Genomic DNA, 9179 nt, shown 5'->3' on the forward strand with positions numbered 1-9179 from the left:
AAAAAGGAGAATATTAACAACAGAAAGAGTCAAAAGGATGTAAATTTCTGTCACTACTAACCAGACATTTGTTAATAAACTATTAAATTATATGTGTTTTAGTTTACTATTAAAAGATATTCTTTTTATTTTCTTTCTGCTTCTTCCTCTCTTTCTCCCTTCCTCTTTCCCTATCTCCTTCCTTCTCTTGTTTTCATCATTTCCTCCTTTCTGGCTTGCTTCTTCACCTACCTCTCTGCCTAACTTCTTTCCTTTTCCATAGTCTTGCTATCTTCTCCCTCAATTCCCCATTCCTTACCTATTTCTCTATTTTTTTTTTCCCTTTCTTCCTCGGCACATGCTCTATCCTGCAATTTGGTACAATTTAGCCTTAGATGTTTAGGAAACAGTTCATAATTTTCTATGACTTTAGTAGAAATAATCAGCACTTTTGGAAGTCATGGCTGCACATCAAATGGGCTAAATGTGGTTGAATGTCAAAGTTATTAAGTAGGTTATAGTTCAATTGGAAAAAAAATTCCAGTGAAACATGGAAGGGATCAGGAAAGTGTACAAAACAGAATAAATTAGTTTCAGTGATTTCTAATATTATCCACTGTCACATAAAAATATAATATTTTAATAGTTGTAATTTGACTCACTAAACTATTGACTTTTCCTTTCTCCAAATTGTGGGTATATTCATACCCACATCAAATGATTTACTAAGTTAAATATTTCAATTTAGTCTCTTTTTCTCTCTTTGCCATTACATGTATTAAATCAACACCTTTAACCTAGATCTTAATTTCTCAAATATTGCTTATGAATGTGTGTCTTGCTTTCCAATGGGAGATACTATGAAAAAAAACGAGCATAAATATTACATGATTTTAGAGGCTCTGGTAGGAACACAAGTAATAGTTTTTTCTTTTTCATTGTTTAGGATTCATTGAGAGTACAAAGAATTAGGTTATACCGATTGCATTTGTTTGGTAAATTCCCTCTTATAACTGCGTCCTTCTCCCAAGAGGTGTGCCATACACTATGATTCCCATTCCCTTCCCTCCTCCCCTCTACCCACTTTCTCCTTCCTCTATCCCCACCATGTATTAGATCATCTACAGCCTTCATGTTAGAATGGAATACATTGGATTCTTGCTTCTCCATTCAACACAGGTAATTTTCACTTCTTTCATAACTTCCTGTGTCTAATTGTATTCATAGAATATTGACTTTAAAATACCTATCTACTCAAGAGAAATTACAAAAGGATTTTATTTCAAAGGTGCACTATGAACAACTTTTGTTAATTTTTCATCTATGAGTAGATATGGATTTGTGAAAGAAGGAGAGAAACACTGTAAGTAGATAAGTGTTAAATTTTTGAAGAAATGAATGGTTTTTTGTTGGTTTTTTTGAGACAGAGTCTCTCTCGGTTGTCCTGGATACAGTGCTCTAGCATTGTAGCTTGCAGCAACCTCAAACTCTTGGACTTAAGCAATCATCTTGTCTCAGCCTCCCAAGTAGCTGGGACTACAGGTTCCCACCACCATGTCTGACTAGTTTTTCCATTTTTAGTAGAGATGGGGCCTTAGTCTTGTTCAGGCTGGTCTCCAGCTCTTGAGCTTAGATGATTCACCCGCCTCAGCTTCAGAGAGTGCTAGGATTATAGGCATAAGCCATGTCACCTGGCCTAAGAAATAAATGTTGTGAGATAAAGAGAGTTTTGTAAAGCAAGGTGGAAGAAGCAAAGTGATATTTAATATTTTTGGGCATCTCCCTTGCTACTTGTAGATTTTTGACTTTAGGTGGTATCTGATACAGAATGAGTTCAGTGATGTGAAGATCCGAGTTATTTTCTCTGATGTAGAGAACAGTTTTATAGCATATAATAATTGAAAAGAAAGCTTAAAGGTCATGGAATTCTAGACCTTCACATTCTTATTTCTCCAGTCTGATGCTACATAATGCTTCCAGCTCCCTGAACTTTACTCCTAGCTGTATTATTTACATAACCAAACTCTCAAAATGCTGTGGAGTTTCTAGGCTTGCCAAGAGAAATGTAGGACTTTTATATTTTTTATTTCATTTGACAATGTGGAGGGTATAGGGAAGAATATTTAGACATGCACATTCACTTTATGGAGAAGTTCCAGCTCAAATATCATACACATTTTCTTTGCATAATATTTATGCAGAGCTTATTCTTACTGCTTTAATTAATTGTTCAGAAAAATATTCAGGTAAATAAAAAATCACAAATTATCATAAATTTATGCACAGTCCACCTCTAATTTCATTTATTTTTCTCCTTTTTGTCCAATTTGCAGTTATTCTTTCATCCCTTATAGTCATCTACACCGATTTCCTTTTTTTTTTTTTTTTTGGCTGGGGCTGGGTTTGAACCCACCACCTCTGGCACATGGGGCCGGTGCCCTACCCTTTTGAGCCACAGGCACCACCCCTACACCGATTTCTTTATACATGTCCTTGGTTATATATTTATCCTTTAAAATATGTGTTAATGTTAAGTGTATGTACACATTTTTGGTAAACATTTCTTGACATATAACATATGTAATGAAGTAGACACAAACTATAACAGAATGATCCAAGAAATTAAAAACAAGCAAACAAATAATAAAATCCTTCACAACTACTTTTTGGATAAAGATATAGAATATCAACACCCCAGAAACCTCCTTTGTGCTACATTCCACTTATGTCCCCCTGCAAATGTAATTGCTCTATAACTTTTCCCATCATAAATTAGTTTTCTTAGATTTTGAAATGTAAACAAGTAGATTTATGAAGAATGTGCTCTTTTTTGTCATGTTTCTTTCAATTAACATTACAACTCAGTTCATTTTTGTTATACAGTATATGGAGACATTTTATTCATTTTTCATTTCCATATAGTATTCTACCATATTTACTTATTTATCCAATCTAATATTGATAGGAAAGACTTTTTTTTAATGTTTGGCAAATGAAAATACTACTACTATGGACATTCCTGTAGATGTACATAGTCAGATCAATTTAGAGGTAGTGATGAATACCACAGGGTCATAATACATATCTGTGTTTTGCCATCAAACATTTTTTCAAAATATTTTTACCAATATAAACCTCCAAAAGGAGTGAATAAGGTCACTTGCTGTTCCATAAAGTTATCAACACTTGGTATCAGCCTCCCAAACCTTTTAGGTTTAACCTTTGTATGATATTAGTTTGCATTTTTCAGATGCCTCCTGTGGCTAAGCTCCTTTCTGATGATCATCCAGCTTTGGATATCATATCTTTCTTAGCAAAGTGTCTCTACAAGACTTTTGACCATTTTCAATTTGAATACTTATCATTTAAACATTCATTTTTCTTCATATATTTTCAATACAATTCCTATGTTAGAAATATATGTTGCAAATACATTCTCTAACTTCTACTCTGGGTCTTGTTTCTTTTGCTCTGCTATGTCATTGTAATTTGTATTTTTCCCTGTTTTTTTTTTCTTTTCAACGTTGCAAAAAGAATTAATTAGTAAGAATCTTTGTAAAGACTTTCAAGTTCACACAACCTAACTACAAACAGCCTTGCTCCTCCCCCTACCTCCATAGTGGTGGAAATCCTGTGGGAGTTGCAGGGTCCCTCCTAAAGCTTAAAGCACTTACAGTTCCACCTGAGGGACCAGAGACTACCATAGACACAAAGGAAGATCTCAAGAGTGAGCTCACTCATACAAATATCAACCAAAGACAGGGAGAACAATGATATAGGCCACCAAAGTGTCCTCCAACTCAAGCAAACGGAGTGTGGCTCCTCCACACTTACCATCCCTATTTACCATTTGTGAAGGCTGGGATTTATCTTTGAGGTCTCAGACAGAGGCTCATAGGATGGCCCTGTCACCCTCTGCTCTTAATTGAGATTTCAGAGGAGGAGAAAGAACCAGCAAAAACACTCTAGTAATGTGAAAAAATCAAAGTGAAAGTCCACCTTCTAAAGAAAACAAAACTCCTCACCTATGGACATCAACCTAAACAAAAAGATCAAAATAGCAGGTAAGGAATTTCAAACATGGGTTATATGGAAGCTCAAGGAAATAGCAGAGAAAATGGAAACCCACACAAAGAAGCTGCAAAGATAAAGCAGGAAATGAATGCAAAATTCTGTACAGAAATTGAAATACTAAATAAAAACCAAACAGAATTTCCATAAATGAAAAAAATTTCATTCAGGAAATTACACAACACAGTGAAAGCCTTAAGAAGAGGCTCAAGTAGGTAGAAGAAAGAATCTTAGAACTTGAAGATAATACTTCTGTGTCAAACCAGTTAGTCAAAGAAAAAGAACAGATAAATAAAAAAGAATTGACAAAGCCTACAAGAAATTTGGGACTATAGGTGAAGAAAAAAATACTTAAGAGATAGATACTCATTTAAGGGAATTATTGAGGAAAATTTTCCTGGATTTCCTAAAAATCAACATCTAAGAAGCACAAGAGGGATTCATTGTGAAGAGGCAATCACCAAGATACACAACCATTAAGCTGGTCAAGGTAACGATGAAAGAGGCCATCTTATAAATAGTAAGGTGAAAACACAGGTAACTTATAACAGAAAATTAATCAGATTAACTGCATATTTCTCAACTGAAACTCTATAAACCAGAAGGGATTGGAGACCCATCTTCCTTCTTCTAAAGCAAAACAATGGCCAGCCTAGTATCTTGCATCCCATAAAACTAATTTGTCTATGTGAGGAGAAATAAAGACTTTTACAATCAAGCAGTCTCTGAGGGAATGTTTGAAGATCAGACTTTCCTTGAAGGAAGTATTCAAATGTACATTATACATGGAACAGCACAGCAGACACCCATTAATGTAAAATGACCCAAAAACTAAATTTCGGAGCCCAGATACCTTTATGGATCTACAGGTAAAACAATACAACAAAGGTTTACTCAACATAATGAATGAAAACCCACCACACATATCTACACTTTCAATAAATATGAACAGCTTGAATTCTACATGAAGGGAAATAGGCTGGCTGAATAGATAAGAAAATTCAAATAAAGTATCTTCTGTTCCCAGCAAACATTTCTAACCCACAAGAACTCATTTAGAATCAAGGTGAAAGTTCAAGAAACCATATCTATGAAAATGGAAACCAAAAGAAAGCTGGTGTAGCCATTCTCACACAGACAATATAGACTTTAAATCAATAAAAGTAGAAGACAAAGATGGTCACAATATGATGGTAAAGAGAGGTTTCTTAGTTATCTTTTGGTGCTAATTTCTTGCTAAGTGCCTCATGGATAAAGAACACCCTAAATTATTTTAGTTCTTTCAGACATTTTGAAACTTATTTTACAGCCACAGCATGGTCAATTCTAGTAAATGGTCCATGTTTACTTGTAAAGATTACTGGGCATGGTGTTTGCTAATTAGAACAAATTGATTAATTTGCTTAGCTATTCTATATCTGCACTGAACTTCCCTTGTTTCTTGGATCAGTTATGAGAATAACTGATTTTCATATAGTTCTACCAACTTTAGCTTTATGCTGAAGCTACATAAATGGGTACATACGAATTTAGATGCTGCATATCTTACAGATATAATGACAAATTTATCATTATCATATATCATTATAGTAAAATATTCTTGTCTTTTTTTTGAGACAGGGTCTCATTCTGTCACTCAGGTTGGTCTTGAACTCCTGGGCTTTAGTTATCCTCCTGTCTTGACCTCAAAGTGCTAATATTACAAGCATGAGCCCCTACACCTAGACTCTTTTTATGTTTTCAAATATCTCTTTGTATGACTTAAAAATCTACTTTTCTAACTCTCACATATATATCAGAATACATATTATATGTATATATGATGTATGTGTGTGTGTATATATATATATAATTGGCATTATATGTGTGTATATATATAGCGTACATATATAGTGCACATTTTATATATATAGTGTATATATGTATATATATGTAGACCATGTAACATTATATGTAGTATATATACACTTTATGTGTACACTATATAAGAAAGAATATCTATATTCTGTACACTATATATAAAAAATGAATATCTATATACTGATACATATATTGTATGTATGTATATGTGTATACACATATCACATACATACATACAAATTGTATGAGTATATATATGTGTCTATACACATATACATAGATACACATAGAACAGCTTTTCATTGGTGTATAGAAAGTATGTTTTTCAGTTTTTCAGTTTTTTATTTGATGTTTCTTGTTTTTGAATTTTGTCTTTGTAAACAATGTAGAATTAGCGAGTTGGGTTTCCATCTAAAAATATCTGACAATCCTTTTTCCTTAGAGATGGAGTTTTGCTTTGTCTTTCATGCTGGGGTGCAGTAGAACAATCATATCACGCTGAAATCTCAAACTCCTGCGCTCAAGTGATACTCTCTCCTCAACCTCCCAGGTAGCTGGGACTATAGGCACCTGCCACCAGGTCAAGCTTATTTTACCTTTTAGGAAGAGTCCATTTCAAATTAATACAATTATATAATTACATTTTATTATGTAATGTAAGGATATTTTGGGTAAACATTTTCCAAATCATCATTCATATTCCATTGGACTATTTTCTTTACTATTATATATTTTTTCTTTTACATTTTATTAGCCTTCTGGCACTTACTTTTTCAATATACATTCTTTTTGCTATTTTTAAAATTACCCTGGAGATGACAAGGCAAGTAGAAGTTATTACTTTTAACGTTTCCTAGGTTTGAAAACATTGAAACTCAGCTTACTCCTTCTTACCCATAGAATAATTGTTGCCATAAAATTGTATTTTATTGCATTTATCCATTTTCATTGTTAATATCTATCTATACTTAGAGATAGATATATTTACTCTTTCCCATGTTCTTTCTTTTGCTCAGCATTTCTGAGTTTTCTCCATGATTATTTTTTCATTTGCTGGAAAGGATTTTTCTCAGTTTCTCCTTTTCTAGAAATTTCTTTCTGTCATGTTAATTTGTGCTGGCATAAAATTTTCATCAGCTATTATTCTCGTTTAACATTTTGAAGTTGCTCTATTGTTTCAGATATCTGTCTCCTCTATTGAAATGTCAGGTGTGTCTTATTGCTGTTCTTCAAATGTACTATATCTTATTTTCTCATTGTTTTTTAATATCTTCCTGTGTCTTTTGGTTTTAATCAGTTAACTGTGGCACTTTATGTGGCTTTCTATTAATCCTGCTTGTAGTTCTTCTTTCATTATGAATATATGAGTTAATATTTTTCACTTTGGAAAAAAAAATTGTTGTTTTCACTTTGAATATTGTTTCTACCTCATTTTTTTCTTTCCTTTACTTTTGTGTTGCCAAGTTATACTTCGTTTCCCATGTCTTGTAAGCTCTTTTCTGAGTTTTTCAAGCTTTTAGTGTTCTGTGTTTTAGTCTGAATGTTACCTATTGACTTTCATTAATTGTATCTACTACTTTAATTGACTCTATTTACATGCATTTATGTATTAACTTCAAAAAATTATATTTACTGGGTCTAGAATGTTAGTTTGAGTCTTGTAAATTTTCATTCTCTCGTAAGTAACTCCACCTTATCTCTTTTATCAATATTAATGCTTGTTATCTGTATATTTAATCTATGTACCTATTTTTATTGAGTATTTTCTCCTTGACATTTCTGATTGAATGCTGGACACTGTGTAAGAAAAACTGTAGCTTGTCTGAGTGATCAGATCGAGTCTGAGTATCTTCTAGCATGCTGCCATAGTGGGAAAAAATACATTACACATGTCCATTCAGGAATGGGGCCAAAGTCAGGGTTGGATTTCTATGAAGCTCATTCTACTTCTGATTGTGGTGATTATTGGAGAAGATATACTTTTTTCTCCTCAACCCTATGTGTCAGTTAAAGCCATCATTGTGTTGTTCAATGTCTTTCTGGTTAGTTTCTAAATATCTTGCCTGCAAAGTAGAAATACTAAGTAGGTGTCTTGGATGTAAACTTACTGAGAGTAGGGTCTTTTCTTTGTACCGCCTTCCTTTCCAGAGTCCCAGGCCCTTCTCTCATAGCTGCCTAGGAATTCCCTAACTCCAATTGTTACTATGACATAGCTACACAATCTACCTGTATTTTGTTTATTTTCTTTTTCTTTTTTTTTTTTTTCTTGTCGATATTGTTGTTGACACAGTTTTACCTTACTCCCTAAGCAGAGTACAATGGCGTTGTAGCTCACTGCAATCTCAGACTCAGGCTGTGAGCATCCTGCTGCCTTAGCCTCCAAAGCTGCTGGGATTATAGATGCTTGCTGTGGCACCCAACTGGGCTTTTCAGTTTTTTTCATGAGTCAGGGTATAACTCTTACTCAGACAAGCCTCGAACTCCTGAGCTCAAGCAATCCTCCTGCCTTAGCCTCCCACAGTCCAAGGCTCACAGGTGTGAGTTATTGCACCCGGCTCTACCTACGTTTCTAGAGTTTACCTTTTTTCTTTATCTAATTCCTTGGGAGGGTTGTTTGCTTGTCTCTTTGTTTCATTTTCAAGAAGTAGAAATATCCCTGAAAAGTAAAGGGACTTGCAAAATTTCAGCTCACATCTTTATTGTTTCCTTTGGATCTTGGCCCTTGAAGCTTTAGTTGCCTCATCAATTCATAAATGTTATATATAATAATAAACTTTTTCAAACAGATTATATGTAGCTTTCTAATCTTGACAAGTCTGGCACAAATCAATTCATTATAACCTGAAGAAAAGTTTGTGTGTGATTTTTATTATTGAAAAATAGGTAGTAGAATTTGTGTATAAGTTTATTTTGCATAAAATGATGTTTTTCTGTAACTAATTCTGTTTCTTCAACATAGTATTTTGTAAGATATAGGTAGTATTGAAAAGCATTAGAATGCACATGCACACACACACATATACTTTTGTTGCCTTTAACTGAAGAATTCTAACACAGTTTACTCATTCATATTGCAACGGACACTTATATGTTGCTATCAACTTCCTGCTACCACACACAGTACTGTCAATGATATGATCATGGACTCTGCCTCCTTGCCGTGGGTAAGAATTTCTCTGTGGTGTGTATGTACTGGTGAGGGGATTTTTGATTTGTTGTATATATGTATATACTTTTGAACATTTTTCAATGGTATTCTAACATATAGC

The sequence above is a fragment of the Otolemur garnettii genome, unplaced genomic scaffold (assembly GCF_000181295.1).
Source record: "Otolemur garnettii isolate 467f Iridium unplaced genomic scaffold, OtoGar3 scaffold00012, whole genome shotgun sequence".
Classification (NCBI taxonomy): Eukaryota; Metazoa; Chordata; class Mammalia; order Primates; family Galagidae; genus Otolemur; species Otolemur garnettii.